Genomic DNA, 24,396 nt, shown 5'->3' with positions numbered 1-24,396 from the left:
CACTGGGGACCTGGCTCACAACCCAGGTGTATGCCCTGACTGGGAAGTGAACTGGCAACCCCTTGCTTCGCAGTCCAGTGCTCAATCCACAGCCAGGGCTTTCTTTTTTAAAATTTAATTTTATTTTTACTTATTTATTTTTTAGGGAGGGGATGGGAAGGAGAAAGAGTGGGGAGAGAAACATCAATGTGTGGCTGCATCTCGTGTGCCGCCTGCCAAGGACCTGGCCCACAACCCAGGCATGTGCTCTGCCCTGGGAATCAAATCAGCGACCCTTTAGTTTGCAGGCCAGCACTCAATCCACTGAACCACACCAGCCAGGGCTTCAAAAATCTTAGTAATTGACTTTTATTAGGCTTTTTCAAATATACATTTGATTTTCACAAGAAAAATACAGTGATTTCTCTGGTCCTACTTAAAAAAATTAATTATGATAAAATCATACAATTGGCACACAAAGGGAAGAAGTACACAAAATTGCAGGAGGTTACCACTTGACTGGAGCATTTACTTTTGCACAAGTCGCTCACTTAAAAGAACTTCGACTTTATGTGTAACAGTTTCTAGGAGTTAAAAATATGAAAAGGAGTAAGATACTTTTATGGTATAGTACAAAAGGCCAATTACACATATGTATATATGTGTATATTTAAACATTATATATGTATACACACATATATATGTGTTGAATGTAATTCTCTGTTGAAAGCCAGAGAATTAATTTTTTTTATTTGATTTTGGAGTCATACTCTTACTTTTTTTCTTAGAATACTTTCATTTTTCATACAGACTCCCTTTTGTTGCCAGTTATAAAATTTCAGTTTCCATGTTTTGATCTATTTTCCACATGTTAGGAGGAATATGCCTGAGGTAAAAAAAAATATATTTTAAAGACATACTAAGCAGTAAAAAAGAAAAAAGTACTAATTTTTGTCTGTTAAAATGAATTTAAAAAAACAAACAAAGACTCAGACACAGGTGACAGTGTGGTGGTTACTAGAGGGGAGTAGGGCAGTAGAGGGTAAAGGGGGGTCAAATAAATGGTGATGGAAGGAGAGTTGACTTTGGGTGGTGAACACAATGCAATGTGTAGATGATATATGATAGAACTGTACACTTGAAATCTATGTAATTTTATTAACTACCCCAATAAATTTAAAAAACTTTTCCCTAATTAACACTGTTCACACTAATCTTATTCTTCTCATATATTATTTCAAATATGCTCTATATGAATGATGAAGACATGAGTACAAATACAAAGAAGAAATGCACTTGCATCAAATTTAGGTTTGTTACGGAACCTTGCAGTTTAGTATTACTTGTTTGTTGCAAGAAGTGTCATTGAAACGCTCTGCCTTGGTGGTGCTGTTGCTGTGGGGAATGGGTCTGTGAGTCAGGTCTGCAGGGTGGAGTGGGGGCTAACATGTCTTGGGTAGACTGCTTTAAAGTTGAACTGGGAATACTCTCATAGATCTTTGACAGAGTGATTGTACTCTTTGATATTTCCAACTACATTAAATTTCACCAGGCTGAACTTGGCTCCAGAATATCGAATATCTACTCTGTCGATGGTCTGCCCAGTATGCTTGAATTGATGATTTTCTTTTTGATGACATTTCTAGGCCATGATGACTAATCACAGAGGCAATCAATGGAATGTGCATAGTGATCTGGTGAGATGAGAGTAACTGTATAATGTGACAGGATATTTGTGACATTTAATTGAATTAAACCCTTCCATCTACTGGCTACTATTATCATTCAAACACCTACACTCACAAGGTAAAAATAGATTTGGTTCATAAAGACTAGACCTCTTTTTTGAGAAGTAAATCAAATTAGTAGAAAAATTCTAAATCAATAAAGTCAAAATATAAGTGGGTTTTTTTTTTGTTTTTTTGTTGTTTTTTTTTTAAGGTAAGATATGTTTGTTGGAGAGCAAAGGAAGGTGAGAAACATACAAATTTCCTTGGAATTTTTGCAATATTAGGACTTTATGTATAAATCTTTTCAATGACTGTTATTCTTATGGTAAAATTTTCTTTGGCTGAGGTTACTGTGTTAGTTAAATATCTCACAACAGGCCCTTTGATAAATGAGAAATGAGACAGAATTCAAATACTGAAAATATTAACACTTAGGAAAATAAGATTAAATACAACTTTTAAATTACATCAGTGGCAGGAAAAATAATCATCATAATACATGATTTTTTATTATTAAAAGACAAAGATATGTGATAACATCTTTCAAATCATTCTCTGCCCCTCTGGTCATCTGAAGGAAACTCTGTCCTTGGTAGGACAAGGGCCAGCAGTTGGTAATAAGCCACAACACATGACAGGGAATGTCTGTTTTCTACCTTATGAATTAAATCTTGAACAAATCATTACTGTGGGGGCTTCACTTGTTATTGTACCTTGGAACAATTTAACATGGATCTACTGGAAGCCAGAGAATTAACCTTTTCCCATTGGTTTTAGAGGCACATTCTTCTTTTATATTTAGAAATAATTACTTCCACTTTTCATACAGATTCCCTATTGTTGCCAGTTGTAAAATTTCTGTTCAATGCCATGATCACTAAATGTTATGAGAAACATACCCAAATGAGAATAAGAGTTCCAGGTAGGACAGGCATATGACAGAGGTTTATTTCCCTGATGCCCTGGGAGTTATCTCAAGGCTGGAACAGTTGATTAGTCTCATGCCCTTTACATGTGCCAGAACTTAAAAGAGTAGAGACAACTTAGAGGAAGAAGTGAGAATAAAATAGTATAAATGACAGGCTGATCGACACAAAACTAATGTGGCAAAGCCCATGTTCAAACACTAATTTGTCTAACTCCAGCTTCTAACTGCTTTACTCTGCTATTGTACCCTGTTTTCTTTCAAAAAACTGGATACCAGAGGTCCACAATGACTTCTGGTTGCCTTGTGTAATGAGTTGTGTATTAGTCTCCAGTGTCTCTCACTGAGTCATTTGGTGGGATCAACACTAACTATTATTGGTAATAACCTGTGCTCTGTGCTATTCCTATGGGAGAGGGAGTTTTCAATACCTTTATCTGCAGAGTGACTTCATATAAAAGTACAAAATGAAAGCACATTTCTACTACATGAGGCCAGGAAATGTCGAGGATGACATCAACGAATACCATCCTCAGTGTCTTGGTTCTCACCACTTACTCACTTCACCCTTAGCTTAATGTAGGAAATGCATGGGCTATAAATGAATGAATGAATGAATGAATGAATGAATGAATGAAGCAATCAAGCAACAAGCTACGAGTTGAAAGTCTTGGATATTGTCCCAGACCTTGAACATCATTAGCTTATCTGAGTCTCCATTTTTCTCATTAATAAAACAAGGATAATAGCATTTGATCTATATATCTTCTGTGCAATTATTTCCATGAGCTAACATAAAATAGAAAAATGTTTCACGTATAAACAGTGATACTCTCGCCAACCACAGAAAAGCAGATTCAGATAATGTCTATAATAGACAGGGAAGCCGAGTAAAGTTAAGGTAATCTAGATACTGCATAATTCAGAATGATCCTTCAAAAAAATACCTGTTATGCAACTGTATTCGGTGGGATTCTTGCTATTGCAAGTGATCAAAAACTTAATTCATAATAGTATCAAACAAAAAAAGGGTACTCCTGACAGAAGAGCAAACTTGGTAGAACAGAAGTAGAAACATTTTGAGGGTATTTATGGTGGAAATGAGCTTGAATTATCGACTAGCTAGGCATCAACACTGCAAAGTGTAAAAGTACACCAATTAAAACATCATTCTTATTTTCCTATAGAGACATGAGGGACATTGAGGTCTAGAGAAAAAATTACTTGGCATTAGAATGACAATTCTATCAGAAATACTTCTTGAGGGGATTATGGAATGAATATTTATTTAGGTGGATTTTAAAATTTTATTTATCTAATAGAATAATGGTGAATTATTGAGGTAATGACAAACCTGTAATTTATCCATCTGTCCCTTACATTCTGAAAGATGGAACTTAGGGTAAAACCCATATAGACTCAATTTATTATTCATTCATTCATTCATTCATTCGTTCGTTCGTTCATTCAGAGAGACTTCCATGATGTTGGCTGTTTTAGTAATTCTTTCAAAAATTATTTATGGAGATCTATGTGCAAGGCACTGTGTATTTCAGGAAAAATACTTCAGCCCTGGTCTTGCTCTATTTTAGTACATAAAATGATATTAATGATGTAAGTGGTCAATTCACAAATAATAAAATTTAGAGGCTTAACCTTATTAATAAAAAGAGAAATAAAAATTTAAATAAGGTTCTTTTTTTAGCTCATCAAATTTGGCAAAAGAAACCCTTTGATAATATCAGGGAAGAAGTAGCAAATGTGAATTATATAATCATCATAGAGGGGAATTTTGCCATCTGTTAACATTTAATATTTATGCAAGAACTCACATATAAGGATGTTTATTGTGATATTATTTGTAATAGGTAAAAACTGTAAATAAACTAAGATTGCAGTAAGTAAAGAATGAGCAAAATATAGAATAGGCTACAAAATTTCACACTTAGGATTCTTACACAGCCATGAAAAAGAATGAGGTATATGTGCACATCTACAGAGGATATAGGGAATGGAATTGGCTGACGGGGTTGCGAGGGGGGTGGGGCTTGATATTAATCTGCATTGTTTAAGAGTTTATAAGAATGTTCTCATCTACTAGTTGTTTAATTAAAATCTAATTTTTAAATTGGAAAGATACATATTGCTGTAATACGTACTGAGTTTCTACAGCAATCAACTTATTATTGGCTAGTTATAAAAAGAACTTTACATTTTGATGCAACTTTATTCTTTTCATAAATGTATTTAATTAAATGTGATATCATTTTATATCACTTAAGAATTACATCAAGTAAGTTTGAAACATCTATCCTGTCCAATATAGTAGCCACATGTGGCTATTTAAATTCACATTTACATTAATTACAGTTACATAGATTAAACATTTTATTTTCTCAGTTGCACTGGCCACACTTTGAGTGCTTAACAGCCACATGTGAACAGGGGCTCTTGGACAACACAGATATAGAACATTTCCATCACCAGAGAAAATTCTATTGGACAGTGCTGGTCTAAACTATTTTCCAGGTTGTCTTCCATTTTTTGAAATTGGGTTGCTTTTTGAAAACAAAATATATTAACTCTGACCAATGAAAAGGAAAAATCCATGTATTTACTTTGAGATAACTCCCAGGGCATCAGGGAAATAAACCTGTCATCATCTAACATTTCTAAAGTTAACTGGTGCCAAAGTAAATTTTTTTCCCCAACCCTTGAAGAATTTAATATTTGGAGATGCTCAGATTTCTAGAGTTAGAGTCAAACCTTTTTAAAAAGTTGCCCTAGTCTCCCATGATAGAGAAGAACTCCAAAGTTTAATTAATTAATCAATGTGTTACCCCCCCACCATTTCTGCCATGCAAATTTAGAAAGATGAGAAGCTATCCTCTGCCACAGCTACAAATTCTGGTTTTAATTTAATTTGCGGGCACATACTTATATCTTTGGGGATTCTGATGGTTGCAAATCATGAGGTCCAATCATTGATGTGAGCATGCCCACTGCCAACATGAAGACGCCAAAAGAAGTGAAATGTTGATAAAATCTTAGGTGTTGGTAAAGTTTCATTTTTCAGGGAGAAGAAAAGGGAAATGAAGTATTCTGCAACTGCTTATATCAATAATAAATGTATTTTTTCTGTTAAAAGACTGACTATAAATAAGTATTACTGCTGTCATTGCCAACAGAAGACACAAAATATACTGAGCTGATGACACTATTTTTATTATTAAAATATATATTGAGCTAAGGTCAATTCTCAGACACAACTTGCTTCTGTAAAGTGTGCTCAGGAAACTTGGGAGTGAGCAGGTGCTTGTTGCAATGATATGGCAGGCACATTAAAAGTCTTTTTGTTTGTGTGATTAATTGGATGTTCTTAGGAGCATGAAATATGAGCTGATTTCTCTTTTTTTTTATAAGGATTTTGGTTAATTTGTGAGGTGGCTGGAATATACAATTTGCAGTATTTTCTTATAACTGAAAGGGTGTGTGTGTGACTTGGTTAAGAAATAGGTCTCTGTCACATCCTGCTTTACAGCCTAAGTAAATTTTCAGAGTAAATGCGGGCTGGTTGGGTATCTTGCTCTCTCATGTTTTTCTCCTTTGCTTGCTATTTATTATTTATTTATTTATTTATTTTTTATTTTTTATTTTCTTTAAAACAACCTTATTGAGGTACAACTGATATACCAAGAACTGTACATATTTAATGTGTAAAATCTCTTGCAACCTCATTTTGCACCTAAGTTTTAAAAATGAATTTTTGCTAGAAGAATGAAACCATGTAAAAGTCATTCAGCCAGGTAAATTCTGAAATCAGACTTGCTGGAGCAATAAACTTGATAAATGATGCTATTTACAATCGATGAAATTTCCTTTTATAAATCTATATTGAGAATGGAAAATCTGTGAACTTTAAACATACATGGAAATTGGCTGGCTTTATAGCATGGGCTTTGAGCCATTGGGCTTTGAGGGTTTAAAAAATATTCATTTCCTCTAGTGTCAAATAAAAGAAAATTCTAGACAGTGATGTAAACATGGGTACATGAAGAGAAGGAGTTTGAACGCTTTGCACCAGGAAGAAGATGTAGACATGAACTGGCCCTGGAGCTACATGGAACATAGGAGGAAGCAAAGTGCTGGAAGATCATTCAAACTGGCAAACTCATCTGACTTCAGGTTCAGTTTTCCATATCTAAATCTGCCAAATATTAAAGTTTGATTTTCAGATCTTACTATTTAAGAAAAGGAAGAGAAAATTTTTGGCTCACTGATCAGATTAAGCAATTGGATTAACCAAGATATTTTTTTGAGACCATAGTTGCAGAAATGCAACATAACGTTTTAAACGTAATATTAACCTTAAGACAATACCACATGATCTCACTTATTTGTGGAGTCTAAGGAACACAATAAACTAATGAACAAAACAGAAGCATAGATGCATGGCACAGACTGACAGCTGCCGGAGTGGGGGGGTGGGGGACTGGGTAGAAGGTGGTGAAGGGACCAACTGAGGGACACTTATGCCAGATCCATGGCTGAGGCGGCGGGAGGGTGGGGCTGGGTAGAGATGGTGGGAAAAGGGGAAAAAGGTGGGAACAACTGTAATAGCATAAACAATTTTTTTAAAAGGTGGCTCTTAATTTGGGGGAAAGTCAGTAACAGAACCTGATAATCTGGTAAATCCTCTGAACATTTTATTCGTGAAAATAAACATGTTATCTGAAAACTCGACAAATGATTTTTGTGATGTTCACAGAAAGTTCCTTCTTTTAAATGGTTAGCAAATAAACAGTCTTAATTGTTGAAATTTAATGTTTGACATTTGTCCATTCCGGAAGTGGGAATGTTTCTCCCTTAAACATTACAACAAATAAAAAAAGCTCTCAAGATTAGGTGGGAATAAAATATTTATGTTATACATTCATATACATCTGCTATTTTAAAAATCAGAGTCTTTGTCCCTATTCAAGATTAAAGTGTTACTAAAGTAATCAGAGTTTTGATTTTAAAACTGAAGTTGACTGGAGAAGACTGAAGTTGAATCTTGGTACCACTGTGTCCACTTAACGTCCATCCTCATGTGGTAGTTCTTAAGTGTTAGTGTGCCTGCGAACCATCTGAGGAGATTATTTCAATGACGGATATCTGGGTCCAAGCCCTCAGAGGATCTGACTCTGTAGCTTTTGGGCGAGTTCTACAATCTGTGTTTTAACAAGGGCTCCAAGCAATTTTCATGTTCCTCTGACTGCATTCTGAGTAACGCTGAAATCCGTGAAACTGTTGGTCTACTTTTTTTCTAATACTCCTCTTTATCTTTTAATTTGCCTGTAGGACTCTATTCTCATTTCTTTTCTAGTTTAATGTCTCTAAATATCTGAGAGAGTGTAATTTTTCTCTCTTTTCTTGTTTTATTGTGTATTACTATTAAGCCTCTTTTACTGTTATTTTCTGTGACACTCTTTTTTTGTCTTTTCCCTAATTTTACCTTAATAGAACTGTTCTATAGAATTCATGATAAATTATACTTATTAAATATATGCCAGTTTAATGGTCTTTTCTTAATTTGAAACACAGATGGGTAAAACATTTTACGTTTCTCTTTCTTTAACTGTGACAAAAGTTCAGTTAAATTTTTTACTAATGTGTTCATTTATTTGTTGTCTTCTCATTCTCTTCAACTAATTTATATACCCCTAATTTAGGGATTAATAAAGAAAGAAACCATCCTTGACTGGTGTGGCTCAGTGGGTTGAGTATTTTCCCACAGACTGAAAGGCTGCAGGTTTGGTTCCCAGTCAGGGCACATACCTGGGTTGCGAGCCAGGTCCCTGGTTGGGGGCATGTGGGAAGCAGCTGACTGATGGTTCTCTCACACATCAGTGTTTCTCTCTCTCTCTCTCTTTTTCCTTCCCTTCCTCTATCTCTAAAGATAAATTAATAAAACTTTTAAAAAAAAGAAAGAAAGCAGGTAAGTAAGAGTTTAAGATGCCTCTGCAGCAGGACAAAGACCAGGTTAAGTCCTTTATAATTTGTTCTGGAAGAGACTGGGAACATCAGCTGCCAATTGAGACTTGACTCCCTTTTCTTATCAGAGACAAAGAAAAAGGAAATAGTTTGTTTCTTTCGAAAGATCTGTACATTTTTTCCTAGGAAATTGGATCACTGTCTTGTTAAAAAAAGATCAGTTGACTCTAGTCTGTCTATAAAAAATTAAAAATTAAAATATAAATTACTTAGCTGAGTATTAGGTATACAACAGACTACAATAAACATTAAATGAAAAACTCTGGCCAAATGTTATTTCTAGTGTTTTTGAGTATATGCCAAATATCAAGCATACATCTAAATATATGCTATCATATATGACATATTTGCATATGTGACATATAAAAGAAAGTGAAATAATACAGATATATTTAGAATACGAGGTCTATATAAAAAATATCCAGCCATGTACTATAAAGATAGAGACATTTATTAAAGAAGATACAAGATACAAGAAACAGGACAATGACACCTCAGTCCCCTTCAAAGTAGGCAGCTTGGGACCTCACACAGTTCTCCCAATCACAATCAGCTGTCCCGTTGTATTTTCCTGAATCTCATCAATGGTCTGAAATCTCTTCCCTTTCAAAGGGGACTTTAGTTTTGGGAAAAGCCAGAAGTCACAGGGACCCAAATCTGGGCTGTACTGGGGCTGAGTCACCTGGGTGATTGGATGTTTTGCAAAAAAACTCTGCATGAGACGTGATGCAGGAGTGGGCACATCATTGTAATGAAGCTGCCAATCACCAGTTGCCTATACCTGCAGCCTTCTGAATCATCCAAATAGTTTCCGTGGAGGAATGTTCAAGCTTAATGCAAAATTGGATGCAGATTTGTTGTTCTACTTGCTCAGTCATTTTGAATGTGATGACCACACAGTACACATGCTTATTCAATGGTGTATACCACCCCCACTGGCTAATACAGTGTCATTGCTCACATGTCACATTGTGGACCATTGCTCACATGGTCCATTTCCCTTGATTGCCAGGTTACATTGATGTTGCGTACACTCTTCTTGTTATATTAACAATGACTGGATTTTTCTGGACAGACCGCTTATATCTATATTAGTGATCATTCATATGTGCTCAGATTTCAACCTCATTCACTTATTGGCTTAAGGCTGGGAAGCTGCAAAGCTTAGTGGTTCAGATGTATGGAGTCAACTGGACCTGAGTTCAATATGTTCAGTCTGCTACAATGTAATATGAGACCTGAGCAAATTAGTGTGCCTCTCTCACCCTCAGCTTTCTTTCATCTGGGTAATGGAGGTAATAACAGTAGCTACCTTATTGGCTCTTCCTGAAGATTCAGTGAGGTGTGTAAGTAGAGCATTTAGTACTCTGCCTGACACATAGTCATGTTAGATATGTGGAGTTATGATTACTTTCCCTGAACACAGAACATTTGTTAGTTCCCAGGATGTCTATGCTAAGGAAAATAAACTATGGAGATTGTGAATTGTCAGCTTTTAAAATAATACTTATTAAAAGTTAATTCTCATTTTTAACATTTAATACTCAAGATATTATTTACAATGCCTAGAATGGCCAAACGGAACTGTCAAGTTACTGTATTATTTTTAAATCTTTGCTTTATTAACCAAAATATATAGCAAATATAACTAGAGTGTATAACTTCTACCAAAGGTACATATCTTTTAGTGGAAAATACATGGGCTTAAAGCAGTCACTTGTCAAATGGTCTTGGAAAAATCATTCAAACTCTCTCAGCATCATTCATTTTTTTCAAAATGGGGACAAAATCCTCTGTCATGAGGTTGTTACAAAGATTTAGACAACAGGTTAAAAGGCCTAGCGCCCAGAAGTGGGAAGTTACTTCTATGTACATTTTGTAAAAGTAGCTATGACTCACAGTCCTTAAGGTAAGGATGGGCCTCGGCCTCCCAGTCAGGACCATGGGGCCCTTCTCCCCTGTAGGTGGCACAGCCATGGGGTGGGCAGCAGATTCAAGATAGACCCATCAGACTCTCTTCTGATCACTTGGAATTGGAACAGAGACTCTAGTTAGTGGTGTTGGGCTCTGGAAGTGAGAGGTCAGTGGTCAGCCATGGTGTGCTGGCCATTTTTTACCATTGGCACCACTTTTCACTAGCGCAAAGAAAACTTTTTGGTAGACAGAGGACAAAAGCCATGCTCAGAAAGAAAGAGCAGCAAGAGCCTGTGTGGGCTAGGACCTTATGAGAGTCATGTTAGCTCTACTCTCATGCTTGCCTTTGGGCACTACTGATAACTTCCCCAAAAGTTCCTTTTTATGTTAAGCTAGTTTAAGTATATATTTCTCTGTTGCAACCACATAATTAACTTCTGAAAGCAGGCACCTACCAAATACTAGTTTTCCTTTCATTTACTTTAAAAGTTTGTGAAATCATAACCAGGTTTTAAAAGGCATTAGTAATGCTATATAGCCCTACCCCATCCTGCATTATACAGGTATGTAAATTGAGACACAGAAATATCGGTTTGAATGGCACCTTTAGTATTATGCAAGAGCTAGAAGAGTCAAACTTAAACCCAGGTATTCCCCCGACCAAACAGTATGACACAAATAACAGTGTGTGTGTGTGTAGAGGTGAGGGTGGGGAGAGGAGCAATATTTAAGTGTCTTAAACTACCTGAAAATATTTTTACATGACCTTTGTGGATGCCTTTTAAGTTTTTGAACAGAGATGTAATGCTTCATTTGGGATCAATTGCCTCTCTGTTATTGGTAAGGTCGGCCAATGGTTAGTTGAGCCTATTATCTTACACAAAAATACTCTATGGAAATACATTCAGAGTCTTTTGAATATAAATGGAATTAATTACAAGCTTTAGAATTTCTGGTGAATTAATAAACATGGGCCCCTTCCATTAAGTAATTTCAGTAATCAGAATCAGAGTCACTAAGGAGCCTTTTCTCTCTGTTTCAGTGTTTCCAAACATTGGAGGCAAATTCCACAGGAAATAACCCTGTTTACCATGAAACCTGAAAACACAAACAAGTTGAGAAGCCTGACTCCTTCAGCTTAAAGATGCTCAGCTTTCTTACATGTAAAGACCTAGCCCTGGAAACATTCGTAGTTATATACGGAACTTTTCCTTTCTTCAACATTTGTTTTATTAGTTTCCTCTCCTAAGACTGGGAAAGCCCGGTGGCACCCTGATGATATGGTGACATGGGTCTGCTTAGGCAAGCCTGAGAGCTGGCGCTATGCATGGAGGGCGTAGGCGGTGTGTGGGAATGGAGTCCTGAGGGTGCTGAGTCCATTCAAGTACTGCCTGACCCACTTTGGAAATGATTTCTCCAGTGACCTTCACCACCTGCTTTGCTCTTTTAAATTTTATTTCTTTGGTGTATTAATTTGAATTCTTGAACATGTATTCTGTTGAAGGGACAGTGTTGGTAAGGATTGGGGATTGGGTAACATTTTACAGAAATGGGCAATTCACATTCTTCACCCTCAAGAAATTTGTAACCTAGAAGTTTACTTAATGATATTGGTCCAAATGTTTTATGAATGGTGTCCTCAACTTGGATGCACATGAGAATCCCCTGGGAGCTTTAAAAATCCCGAATATCCCAGGCTCTCTTCCAAATTAAATCACAGTTTCTGGGAGCCATATCCAAATTTCAGTAGTTTTTAATGCTCTCCATGTGATTTCAATGGGCAGCCAATCAGTATTTTTTGAATGGGTCCAGGTGTGTTAAGATGCTGATTCCCCTTCCCTCTTGGAGTAGATAGGTAAGGCCCGGAGTAAATGGAGCCCACAGCTGGTCACCTCTGGTCACAAGCATCCTCCACCAGCAAGCTGTTAAAAAAACATTTTCTATGTACTATGACATGAAGAAGGACGGGGAGCACAGACGTCTCTTATTAAAAACTTATGATAACACTTTAAAATAACCATTTGTTTTTCAAATTTTATAGATGAAGTATTTAAAGTTTTGAAGACTGAAAACTGACTTTCCTAAGATCACGGAGCTGATATTTGATCCATACTTTTTTTTTTGTCTGTCTGTTTACTTTGCAGCTTCTTAAGTATATTACAGTTCATAATATGAGAGGTACAGTACTATGGAGTGATGCAAATAAAACACTGTGGGAACCCAGAGAAATGGTAATTCTGATCTAGTGTGATCATGGAAGGCTTCCTGGAGAAAGTGTCTTTTGAGAAGGACTTTCAAGAAGTGGATTTCTAGAAGTAAAAATGCAATGTTATCTTAGGTTTATATAATGAATTGTCATCTTATTTGGCTCTAAAATAAAACATTAGGAGCTTATTTATCCTGAATCTATAGTAGAATGATTTGGGAAGCTTTCACAATAGATTGATGCCAGAGCCCCACCCTAAACCATTAAATCAGGGTATTGGGATGGGACGCACTGGGATAGTGTGGAAAGGAGCAGCAGGAAGTAAAACTGGTATGGGTTGGATTGCTGATAATATAGAATGTGACATTTATTTGATTCATAACTTAAGTAATGGCAGGCCAGGGAAGATTTTCTAGCAAGATAGTGATAAAGCAGTAAACTTATAAACCCTGTCCAGCTCCCTGCTATCTTCTGCTATGTTATTTATTTAGAAAATATCAAGAATTCCCAGTGGAAATGGTTTTAAATCCAGGAGAATCTCAGGATTCCCTAGAAGACTTTTCAATTATACCCTTTTTTTCTGATTCTGGGGCTGTGCCAGAGTCTTGAGGAAGCCTGGGTAGTTTCACAAACTGCATTCAAAGACAATTCTTTCCTGGTAAGGGACATGGAATGTGAAGTTAGGGAACAGTCTACAAGACCACTCGTCTGACACCGATTTCAAATTTAGGGAGTCCTCGAGACCACTGCCATTTTGATAATTTACTAGAAGGACTCGTAGAACTCACTGAAATCTGTTACATTCACGGTTCTGTTTTAGTCCAGTCAGCTGAGGGGGAGAGAGGCAGTGGAGCTCTGAAGGAGGGACCTCAGGAGGGTGGGGCAAACACCTACTGACTTGACTTCTGTTACTGGAACACGGCTGTGCTCATTCACTTAAGTACTGCTTGTGGCTGCTTTTGAGCTGTTATGGCAAGCAGAGTCCAGTAGTTGAGATAGAGATTATATGGCCCACAAAGTCTAAACTATTTACTATCTGGCCCTTTATGGGAAAAGTTTGCCAACAGTTGTTTTAGAATGTTCCTTAGATAACTTGCTTATTTTCATTTAATAGTAGAACCTTAAGTGGAATAAGATTTGTTTATATTTTGGTTTCACGAATAACTGTTGACAATTTTTTTTTGAAAACTAATTTTTCTTATATCAACAGGGTTTACCTTTAAAGAAATCCACAATATTTCAGATATTGTCCCATTTTCCCCCCTTCAAGAGTTCAAAGCTGATATTTGATCAAGGAAAGAAATTCAAAAACTGCCCCCTTAGTGACATAACAGAATGGTCAATCTATGTTCATTTTTATTATCTGTGGGATGCTCATGGAGTCTCTGTATTATGGGTTAATTATTGCAGCTCTTTTCTGGGTGATGGGCTGTGAAACCAGAAGTTATCAGAGATAAACACTGAAGAGTCTGATTTACTTGTTCATAAGCATACCATAAAATCCACAGTAAAACCACATTTTATGACTATGGCCTCCAAGTTTTTAAATATAGTCTTTGATTACTTCATAGTTGTAAAGGCTGACATTCTTTTTTCTGTGTGGCAGTGAGTAATTTATAACGTCTTTTGTATGAACAATATTTACCAATGCTATCAAAGAGGATAAAGATAGATTTCACTGTGTCTTTATAGCAGCACAGATAGCTAGGGAAAATACATTCACTACTTATGATTTCACTACATGCCATTAGAGTTCTATGAAGTACAAATCTGAAACAATTTGCTACTGTCCCACCTCTATCTGTTCCTTGCCTATTGTGTTTCTAAGACCATTTTGGATGTCTTCTTTGAAAGAAAACCAAAATATGGTTTTCTATCGATGCAGTTTAAATGACTGTACTTCATGTGTTGGGGAATTTATTTGCCAATTGCATGTTGTATACTTAATCTTGCCATGACTTATGTTCACAATGTGAAAGACTATATAAAATAATAACCTGAATAATAATTTGTATATTTATGGTGATTTTATAATTAAATGAAACAATGGATGCAGAATGTAGTATAACAATAAGGAAATATCAATGATAATTTATAGTTTCCCAAACATGCTTGTATATATTATTCAGTTGATTATAATAGCACAGTACAAAATATACAAGACAAGTATAATCATGTTTATCTCACAAAGGAGGAAATGAGGCTCAAATAGGCTGAGCAACTTCCCCAATGACACAGTTGGTGAGTCGTGGACTGAGGACTGAAACAAAGATCTTCTAATTCCCAATCCAGAGATTCTTCTGCTACTCTGTGCTTGCTACTTTATTCCTTATTAAGGATAAGACTCCTTTGTCCTATATATGGTAATGTTCCTTCTAAACCAAGGAATGATTTCTAGATATTAAGTCATTCTTCTGCTTAAGTGTTGTAATTCCTTTCGCCCTTATCCTACTAAATTGCTAAATTTCAGCTGTATAATGGAGCTGATTTATATATACTTTCCTGTCTGAATTTGGTAGAGAAAATATTAAATGAAAGTGATCTATGGGGAGTGGAAACATGTAACCGCCTTTGTGGAATTAGAACAAATTTCTTTGAGGGTTTGTGTTCATGCAATGTGGTTAGGATTGTTTCTGTATTGATCTTTTTCAGCTGCACTGAACCTCAGACAGTATGAACACCACCATAGTTTTAACACCTGAAGCAGGATAGGTTTTTACAACTGAGTCCTGTAATTAACTACATACAGTGTATTGAGGTGGCAAATTTCTCACCTAACAATCTGCAAATATGAGATACATGGGACAGCATCTATAACCTCAGATATATATTAAGTTTATTTTAAAACACACCACTTGAGCTGTTTGTGCATAAAACTAACTAATGTTTCCATGAGGCCAAATTTCTGAAGCTGGGTATATTAGTGAGCATCTATGGCTATGAATCCCTATGGATAAGCTATTTGTGTTGGGGGAGAACCCTTGTTCTCAAACTCCTTCACAGGGTGCTTTTTCAATTCTCTTTCTTTTGACTTCTGTATTTGCCCTTTTTTGTTACTCTTCTGTGATCCACCTTTCTTTGCTTTATGGAACGCTGACTATTTCAGTGGACACACAAAGTTCCTACTAGTTTTGCAAAGGGAAAGAGAATGGACTTTGTTAAAAGTCCTTGAAATTGACTTTCCCTTTGTCTCCAATGTTACATACTCATATATCTAGTTTCATCTGTAACCTCCATATTATTCTTTTTCTTTTTAAATAAAAAAGTATACTTTTAAGATGTATAGCATATTAGATATACATACACAAAGTGAAAGGACTACTATAGCATTTTAACATCTCCTCATATAGTTACCATTTTCTTGGTAGTAAGTGCATCCAAAATCTACGTAGCACATTCCCAGTGTTCAGTACGGCATTATTAACTATAGTCATTCTCAGTGTACATTAAATCTCTAGATGTATTCATCCTGTGTAACTGTATGTTTGTACCTTTTGACAAATATCTCCCCATTTCCTCCCATTTCCCCCCCTTCCACAGCTCCTGGTATTCTCTGCTTCTGAGTTCAACCTTCCCCCTCTCCCCCCAGATTCTACATATAAGTAAGATCATACAGTATTTCTCGTTCTCTGTCTGGCTTATTTTACTACAATAATGTCCTCCAAATTCATCTATGTTGTTTCAAATGGCAGGATTTCCTTCTTTCTCATGGATGAATGATATTCTGTTGTACACATAGTAAACAACATCTTTATCTAGTCATTCACTGATGGACACTTAGTTTGTTTCCATATCTTGCTATATGAATAATGCCATGAACATGGGAGTGCAGATAGCTCTATGAGATACTGATTTCATTTCTTTCAGATAAGTAGCCATAATTAAGATTGCTGGATCATATGGTAATTCTACTTTTAATTTTTTAAGAAATCTCTGTACTGTTTTCCAAATTGGTCATATCAATTTATATTACCACCAATAGTACACAAGTCATTACCACTTATCCTTTGTCTTTTTGATAATAACCATTCTGACAGATGTGAAGTGACATCTCATTGTAGTTTTGATTTGCTTTTCCCTGATGATTAGTGATGGTAAGCATCTTTTCATATATTTGTTGGCCATTTATATATTTTATTTTGAGATATATCTATTCATATCCTTTGTCCATTTTAAATTAGGTTGTTTTCTTGCTATTGAGTTGTTTGAGTTCCTTATACATTTTTAAAAAAAGATTTTATTTATTTAGGCCTGGCTGGTGTCGCTCAATGGATTGAGTGCCAGCCTGCAAATCAAAATGTCACTGGTTTGACTCCCGGTCAGGGCACCTGCCTGGGTTGCAGGCTGGGTCCCCAGTTGGGGGTGTGTGAGAGGCAATCGATCAACATCTCTTGCACTGATGTTTCTCTCTTTGTCTCCCTTCCTGTCCCTCTCTCTAAAAATAAATAAATAAAATCAAAATAAAATCTTTAAGAAAATAAAAGATAAAATATAAATAAAAAGATTTTATTTATTTATTTTTAGAGAGAGGGAGAGGAAGGGAGGGAAGCAGAGAGAGACACACACACACACACACACATCAGCATGTAAGAGAAACATCATTGGTTGCCTCTCGCATGCCCCCAACTGGGGACCCAGCCTGCAACCCAGGCAGGTGCCCTGACTGGGAATCAAACTGGTGACCTCTTAATTCCCAGGCCAGCACTCATTCCATTCGGTGCTCAATCCACCAAGCCACACCAGCCAGGGTGAGTTCCTTACATATTTTAGATTACTAACCTGTTATCAGATGTATGGTATGGGTATATTTTCTCTCATTCCATAGGTTGTCTCTACAGTCTGTTAATTTTTTTTTCCATTGCAGAAGCTTTTTAGTTTGATAAAAATCCCATTTGTCTATTTTTGCTTTTGTTGACTGCACTTTTGGGGCCATATCCAAAAAATCATTGCCCAGACCAATGTCAAAAAGATTTTTCTCTGTTCTTTCCTGATAGCTTTATGGTTTCAGGTCTTAAATTTAACTGTTTAATCCCTTTTGTTTGAATTTTGTATATGGAGTGAGATGATAATCCAATTTTATTCTTCTGCATGGGGAGAAACAATTTTCTCAACACCATTTATTGATGAGACTATCCTTTCCCTGTTGTATGTTTTGGCACTTTTGATGAGGATCAATTGACCATAAGTGTGTGTGGGTTTATTTCTGGGCTCTGTGTTTTTTCCTATTTTTTTATATGTAGGTTTTTATTACTCTACCATGCTTTTTTGGTTACTAGAGCTTTGTAGCATATTTTGAAATCTCTGCCATATCTGAGGCTGGTTCTGATGCTTGCTCTGACTCTTCAGACTATGTTTTTGCCTTATAGCATGTCTTGTAATTTTCTATTGAAAGCCATACATGATCTGGCTAGGAATTGAGCTATGTTTATTATTTGCTATAGCTGTGATGTCAGAGGCTAAAATTTCCCCTAGCGTTCTTGGATTTGTGTTTTGTGTTTTCTTTTGGTGTCCCTACAGATGTCTTAAACGGAGTCTAGGCTTTAGAGTTCTTTTAGGTGTAATCCCATGTTATGATAAAGAAGCCCTGTTGATGTGGTAGAAAGTAATTGAGAGAATGCATCAATAGCTCCATGATTCTCAGGCTTTTAGTGAGCCTGAATTGGGTATTTCCCTTCTCCCAGGTCAGTTAGGTTCTGGTAAAATAGTTTCTCTTGAGGGCAGGCCTTGTTAAGCAAGATGAGAGAGGAGAAAGAAAATAGCTGAAACGTAATATTTAGCCGTATCAGAGCAGAATTTGTGTGCAGGTGGAGGAGAATGACACATTTTCCTTTGCTCATCTGAGTTTGTAGAATGAAATTGTCCATCTCACTAAAAGACAACTCCATTTTCCAAAGTTGCTTTAGCCAAAACCCAGAGATGTTTCATAACTGCTTTCCTTCTCTTACATCCCACATTCAATCCACTAGGAAATTCAGACTGGTCTCTCTTTGAAGTGTTTCTAGAACTCAACCACCTCTTCCTAACTCTGCCACAGGGCAAGACTCCATGTTATTGCAAGGACCTGTTAACCGCTTCCTCTTTTGTCTTCCTTCTGAATAGCATTCTTATACTCCAGACCCTCCCACAACAGCCTACAAAGTCCTGCACAGTACGGCCTTCCACCACCTTTCTTGTATATAGACTGCCACTCTCCTCTTCACTCTTTTTTTCTGCACCGAGTCCTGCTGGCTTTCTTCCTGTTTCCTAACCTATGCCACACATGCCTGTAGCTCTGAGCTTTTTCAGTCCCAGTCTTTCTTTATGAAAGGTTTTGTACCTACAAATACTTATGACCAGTTTTCTCATTTTATTCACTTCTCTGCTCATATGTGACCTTACCGAGGAGAACTTCCTTTACTCCACTTAAAAAAAAATCAATCTCTGATCTCTCTGTTTTTCTTCCTACTTCACACTATTTTTGGTTTTAGTACTCAGCACGAATTGAATACACACACACATACACACACACACTTATTTAGGTCTTCTCTTACTACAATGTATATTTAATAAAAGCAGTCTGTTTAATACTGTGTCAGTGACAAAGAATATACTTTGTTTATGGATGTGATCTTTTCAGCTATAGCAAGTTTATTAATACAGATGCTTTTAGGTTGATAAACTAAAGATAAGCACTCAAACAATGTGGAAGGAGGTGTTATCTCTGCATAAAGAGACAAAGAACATTCATAATGGGTATTTGAAGCTTCAAGGTCCATCTTTTTTGCTTTTCACATTTGGTTTAAAAGAAAAACTAAACACAACTAAACTTTTTCTAAGTCTTTTCTTTTGCTTAGATTAAGAAGAGAAAGTAACTTTACTAAAAGCTAATCGTAAGGGGAATACCGACTATAGTCTGAACCAACTCTAGGGGATCTGAATTTGAAATTAACTTAAAATTCCATTACAGTATTAATATTTAGTATCTATGTAGCACTTGATTGCCCAGAGCTTCATAATGACCTGAGTTATGCCCTTTCATCACTTTTAAAATTCCATTTATTCATTGTCAAGTTCCAAGAATCTTGTTTAGTAACTGATATTTTATTTTGCTGACAGTACTCTGATACTGCAGAGAAAAAATCTTAGCCTTTTGAACTATTTCTCAAGAGGAGCATGGTCTCTACTCCTCAAGTTTAAGAAGCTATATTTTTATGTCTGTGCCACAGCTGTGCTAAGACTTAAATGAAGAATTTAGCAACATGCTGATTCACCAAAGAGACTTTACAGTAGATGCATACTTGTAAGGACTATGTACTTTGATAAAATTAAATAGTAAATGGATGCTTAGCATTCTCAGTCCTCCTGCCATAGGGCCTGCACTTCATTCTGTATTAAGGGCAGAGAGGGTTGGAAATTATGTGAGGCCCTCAGCAATTCTGTGAAGATGAAAGACACCATCACTAACATTATTCATGAAAAAATATGAAAGGTCATCATCTATCTCTCTTAAGGATTATTTGGTGCACTTTTAATGAGTGATGGATGAACTGCAAAGGGTTTGTTGGGGAGGGCTGTGCACTGTGAAAGCTGGGATGACTAGTGCATCGGAAACATATCCAAACATTTTCCCAGTCTTACTCCATCAAGAATTTTTGATGATCTTCAGACACTCTCATTTCTTCTTTTCCTTGGCATCTAGGAAATTTTATTTCTCTCAAGCTGCTCTTTGCTAAGTCTTTTATTCCATACTTTTTTTCTTTTGGTGGCTTGAGATAAATGATGGTTTCCCAGGTTAAATAAATTCAGTGACTATGGCTTAGTCTGTGGTTTTGTTCACGGCCCCTGCTACCTTGGTCTAACCTTTTACCTGATTTAGCTGATCACTCTTTTCTACACTTCATTTTTGCTTTCCTTCATCCTTTTCTTCATTATCACATTTCGACTCCATTCTACATAAAGCTGCCTCACTGAGCCACACTGCCTTGTGTCCTCTACATTTCCAAATAATCTTGAGTAGCCTTCTTCCTCCAGTTTATCCTGTTTACTTGCTGAGGAACAGAAATGGACAAGAGAGAATTTTATCCATCTTATAGTAGTCAAGAATTCAGCAAGGTCAGGTCCCCAAAGATGGAGGAGAATCTAAAAACAAAGAAACTTACTTGGAAATGGCACTGCTTTTGGCCAAAGGCATCTGTGAGTGAGAATGGAGTAAAGCCAAGTCGGTGAACTGTATCAAGGAGTATCAAGCTGTTGACACTGAAAGAAAGAAATTGGGAATGGGATGCTCATTAAAATAAATGACATTTCAGAAAGTACCTGGTTCATATCAAGCTATGAGTGAGGTTAGGCTTGAGAGACAAAGCAGTGTTGTGGATAAAACTCGGGCATGGAGGTCTGGCTTTCGGTCACTTGGGGTCCTCAGGAGGGTTACTTCATTCAGGCACGAAGCTAACTGCTGAATGGGAATGACTCACGTGCTCGTAGCGGGCAGGGTCTACTCGCTTTTATTACGGGTGTGTAAAGCAAATGAGGCCAGGTCTCAGCGTCCCTGGTTTCCTCGCCTTGGCTCAAACTCTGACCAGGGTGGTGGGATGCCAATATAGTGAGACCAAAGCAAACAGAACGCAAATGTTGTCATCTGGCAGCCTTTACCATCTAGAAATCAAATCCAGAGGTTGTTAAACCAGCTGAAGGAAGTCAAACTTACCAAGAGAAAGGCGTAATGGAAATATTGAGATTAGATATTTCCAGAAGTGATTAAAGCTTGTCTTTGGCCTTTTTGACTATGTGTATTCTTTTGTTCTTTGTAAGAAAAAGAGCCAACTGCACACATAGCTATCCTTGTTCAGTGCATTCCTGTAAATATATACATACATATGTGTGCATTCCTGTAAGTGCACTCATTTTTGTGTGGGCAGCTCTGGCATCACATGTGCAGGGCTGTGCATTTCATAGTAACAGAACAGCTGCTTTTCGGAGCTTCCTTTTTTGTCCAGTCATGCTGGTGACAGACTTCTGTGGTTCTCCTTAGAGGAGCAGTTGACCTGGCCTGCCTCCCTCACCAGGGTGCCCACCCTGATTCAGCTTTTCTTGTTGTCAGTCCAGGTTTGCCTTCTAGCATCTCAGTGTCTAGGTCCTCTCTTCTTTAGGTGTCAGTGCAAAGTGAGTGCATGGCAGAGCAGGGTATGACTATGGCAAGACTGCCCTAAACCAAACAACACTACAACGTGGGATAAGTTTGTCTTCTGTGGTTATCTCCTACGTGTATACTTCCCTTGCAGTTATCAAGTCTTCCTGCTCCTCACCAGTATTCTAGTTCTCGCTCCTTCTCCTCCTTCTTCTTCCTCTCTCTGTCTCTTTCTCTCTCACACACAGACATACACACACTCCTTCCCAGTTTAGTGCTCTTGGGCTTTGATTTCTGTTAGTTGTCCTATGTAAATTTGTAGGGTAGGTACTCACCATCTCTGCGAAGCATGGATAGATAAAAACAGATTAATAGATACTCACAGGTGAAACATTTCCCTTTCCAGGTAACATATTTACATAACTATAGGCACAATGTCGTTCAAAGATGGCCCTTTTAAAAAATCTGGCACTGTAGCATATCGAGGGTGGAGAGAACAGATGTTTGAGACAGACAGCTTTCCAGGGCTCTGATATCCTGCCACAAAGGCTCAGTTGTCCATGATTGAAGTCAGCACAGCAGAAACATGCCTGATCAAGGAGAAGATTACATGGCTTTGAACTATACGGACCTGTTGCCCTGGCTGGGTGAATCAGCATTGACGCTCAGAAATCTGTCAGGGTATCTACTTGCAGTATAAATCAATAAAGGGAGATCACAAAATTAGGCCATGTACACCATAGAGTTCAACTTTTTTTTAATGGGAGAGCTGTTCTAGGTTGTGATCATAATGGGGTATTAACTTGCTTTATGGTGTATGCTGGAATATTTTTCATTCTCCTTGCCAAAGTAGGCAGCTGTCTTTACCGATAAATCTTATGAAGTTTGCCACTTTTGAGAAGTCATCTGGTTCAAAGCAGAATTGTTCTTATAACCTCAGGAAAAAATTCAAGATCTCAGCTCTCTCTTAAATATCTTCAGAGTAAGACATGGTAAAATCTTATTTTGTATTCCATGCCTCACATTCCTGCAGTAAAAAAGTCTCTCCTAAGAGCTAACTCAGATCTTTTTGCCACAATTTCAGCCCCCCGCCCCCGCTTTTTTTTTTTTTTTTAGCATGGCTAAAGTGAGAGTTAAGAACTTAAAATCCTTTCTACAGCTTGAAGGAGGTCAATTTGTCTACAGAGGCTTCAGTAGAATACAAAGTGTCCTTGGAAACTTTCTGGTCCTGACATCTATCCATTTGGACCGCTTTTCCTTGTGATCCTTTGGGATTCCGGGTCTCCCCATCAATGACTTTTGAAGAAGGGACAGAGTAAAGATGCTCAGTATCCCTTTGGACATTTCTGGCCATGTAGAATTGAGGGTATATTTTATGGGAGAAGGCAGCAATGAAGCAATTTCTCAGGTGACTTGCGTGGAGCAACTGTGTGATGGGACACTCTCCCTGCGAGTCACTCTCCACTGCAACAGAGGAGAGCTGTGCTGGGTGACTGACAGATGAGGTTCGCTCAGCCCAGCCACCCTCTGCGGGTCCCAGCGTTGCCCTGGCCTCAGCATTAACCTCAGGGCTGCTTTTTCTGCAAATGCTTCATCTACCAGGTTCCAGCTGGCACTGTGTTCCGGCAGCTCAATGTAGGGGTTGTGCCGAGGAGGCAGCCTGCCTCTGGGAGCCACGGCTGAGACCGTGGAAGAACTGATTAGCTTTTAAGAGCAGACCTCCACCAGACAGGCAGGAGTCTAAAGAGTAAATAGAGGTGCTGGCCTTGGAATTTTTTGTAAAGGCCCCAGAGGGGTTTGTTCACCGGTGTTTGAATTTCTATAGAAAAGCTCTGTGGAACTCTAAATTAAACCAAGTTGACCCCTTTCACAGCCTGAGTTATTTACAGTTCACAGGTCTTCGGAGAGTTCCAGTTTGCATGCAGTTGAAAATAGGTCCCCGGTTGGCAAAGGTAGCCTACTGTGGGCCTATTTGCATCACACTACCTTGCTTTCCTTTGGTGTGGGAGAAAGCGGAGAAATGGAAGCCGAAAGATGTGGTCTAGTTGTAAACAGGCTTTTTGTTTTTCAGCAAAGAGAAGGCGCCGACAGGAATAACTAAAAAAGGGCCAGCTACTAGAAAGCAAATAACGGAGTTCTCTCTATAATTAAATGCATTCCTCAGAATAACAGCTAAGTAGTAGGAAGGAAATCAAGTAACACCCCTCCCCCACCACGACCGATTTCCTTTGCAGCTTTAACAATCCGATCAGTCAAGCAGACTGGCCCTGATTACAACGCTCAGTTTCCCATTTTGCTTCATACTGGACGAGTAATTAAGTTAAATAGCTTTCAGTGCCTGAGATCTGGTTTGTGTCAAACTCAAATCAACTGCTAGTTCAGGTTTGTTGATCAGCGCCTTGAACTTACCCCTGGCCCTCACTTGTACTTGTATAAAACTAGAGCAAGGTCTTGTACTTTGGTAACTGCTGGATGGGGTGATCCTGAAACCCCACACAAA

Source organism: Pteronotus mesoamericanus, unplaced genomic scaffold (genome assembly GCF_021234165.1).
Source record: "Pteronotus mesoamericanus isolate MK-2021 breed Mesoamerican mustached bat unplaced genomic scaffold, CSHL_Meso_final scaffold_167, whole genome shotgun sequence".
NCBI lineage: Eukaryota > Metazoa > Chordata > Mammalia > Chiroptera > Mormoopidae > Pteronotus > Pteronotus mesoamericanus.
This window is presented reverse-complemented; position numbering follows the sequence as displayed.